Source organism: Gasterosteus aculeatus, unplaced genomic scaffold (genome assembly GCF_964276395.1).
Source record: "Gasterosteus aculeatus unplaced genomic scaffold, fGasAcu3.hap1.1 HAP1_SCAFFOLD_25, whole genome shotgun sequence".
Taxonomy (NCBI): domain Eukaryota; kingdom Metazoa; phylum Chordata; class Actinopteri; order Perciformes; family Gasterosteidae; genus Gasterosteus; species Gasterosteus aculeatus.
Genome location: NW_027554884.1, coordinates 175,263 through 177,500, shown reverse-complemented (window position 1 = coordinate 177,500; position 2,238 = coordinate 175,263).

Genomic DNA, 2,238 nt, shown 5'->3' with positions numbered 1-2,238 from the left:
CTCTGGAACTGTTTCTTTCATCCATCCACCGCACCTGCTGTTCTGCCATCAGTGTCCGACAACAGCGCTTCTTCATCGGATATCAGCCGGGATCTCACGCTCTCTGGAACTGTTTATTTCATCCATCCAGTGCACCTGCCGTTCTGCCATCAGTGTCCGAGAACAGTGCTTCTTCATCGGATATCAGCCGGGATCTCACGCTCTCTGGAACTGTTTCTTTCATCCATCCACCGCACCTGCTGTTCTGCCATCAGTGTCCGACAACAGCGCTTCATCATCGGATATCTGCCGTGAAATACCGCTCTCTGGAACTGTTTCTTTCATCCATCCACCGCACCTGCTGTTCTGCCATCAGTGTCCGACAATAGCGCTTCTTCATCGGATATCAGCCGGGATCTCACGCTCTCTGGAACTGTTTATTTCATCCATCCAGTGCACCTGCCGTTCTGCCATCAGTGTCCGAGAACAGTGCTTCTTCATCGGATATCAGCCGGGATCTCACGCTCTCTGGAACTGTTTCTTTCATCCATCCACCGCACCTGCTGTTCTGCCATCAGTGTCCGACAACAGCGCTTCATCATCGGATAACTGCCGTGAAATACCGCTCTCTGGAACTGTTTATTTCATCCACCGCACCTGCTGTTCTGCCATCAGTGTCCGACAACAGCGCTTCATCATCGGATAACTGCCGTGAAATACCGCTCTCTGGAACTGTTTATTTCATCCACCGCACCTGCTGTTCTGCCATCAGTGTCCGACAACAGCGCTTCATCATCGGATATCTGCCGTGAAATACCGCTCTCTGGATCTGCTCTGTTCTGGCAGGTAATCAGGGAGATTTTAAGTAGATGAGTGTCCGGGAATAGTGCACTGCACTCGGGCAGGTCACGCCGCGTAACCCGCCCCATATCCCGGTTCCCGAACCCGCTTTTCCGCCCAAAGTTGTCCGAAGATGCTTAGGCCCAGCTGGGGAACGCTCCCCACGAAGCCCGGGTCTCAGCCCTGGAGCCCTGTGTTTCCGAAAACCAGGTTTCTGAAATCTGCGACCTGGTGGCCCAGTGATGTCAGCTGGAACTTTTTTTTTTCCGGTCCGCTCAAAATTCTCCAGGGGATTTTAGGGCTTTGCGCCACATATTCCGACTTTTACTTAGTTTCTGACGGAGCCAAAAAAGTCCGGGTTTTTTTGCCCTCCTTATCGTCCCGACTGGAAACTTTAACTTTTTTTTTAAGTCAGAAAATTAAAGTCTTTTTCATCCAGGAGACCGACCCTTCCTTCAAAGCGTCCCAAGTGGTCCTTCGTCATCGGATATCTGTCGGGAAATACCGCTCCATGGAACTGTTTATTTCATCCATCCGCTGCACCTGCTGTTCTGCCATCAGTGTCCGACAATAGCGCTTCTTCATCGGATATCTGCCGGGATCTCACGCTCTCTGGAACTGTTTAATTCATCCATCCACTGCACCTGCTGTTCTGACATCAGCATCCGAGAATAGTGTCCCGTACTGGGACATGGTCTGGGTTCTGCCGCTCTCTGGAACTCTGTATTCATCCATGCGGTACACCTGCTGTTCTGCCATCAGTGTCCGTGAACAGTGATTCTTCATCGGATATCAGCCGGGATCTCACGCTCTCTGGAACTGTTTAATTCATCCATCCACTGCACCTGCTGTTCTGACATCAGCATCCGAGAATAGTGTCCCGTACTGGGACATGGTCTGGGATATCCCGCTCTCTGGAACTATGTTCTGATTATTTCCTTCATCCACTGCACCTGCTGTTCTGCCATCAGTGTCCGACAACAGCGCTTCATCATCGGATAACTGCCGTGAAATACCGCTCTCTGGATCTGCTCTGTTCTGGCAGGTAATCAGGGAGATTTTAAGTAGATGAGTGTCCGGGAATAGTGGGCCGTTCTGGGACTTGGTCTGGGATATCACGCTCTCTGGAACTATGTTCTGTTTATTTCCTTCATCCAGTGCACCTGCTGTTCTGCCATCAGTGTCCGACAATAGCGCGCCGTTCTGGGACTTGGTCTGGGATATCCCGCTCTCTGGAACTATGTTCTGTTTATTTCCTTCATCCAGTGCACCTGCTGTTCTGCCATCAGTGTCCGACAATAGCGCGCCGTTCTGGGACTTGGTCTGGGATATCCCGCTCTCTGGAACTATGTTCTGTTTATTTCCTTCATCCAGTGCACCTGCTGTTCTGCCATCAGTGTCCGACAATAGCGCGCCGTT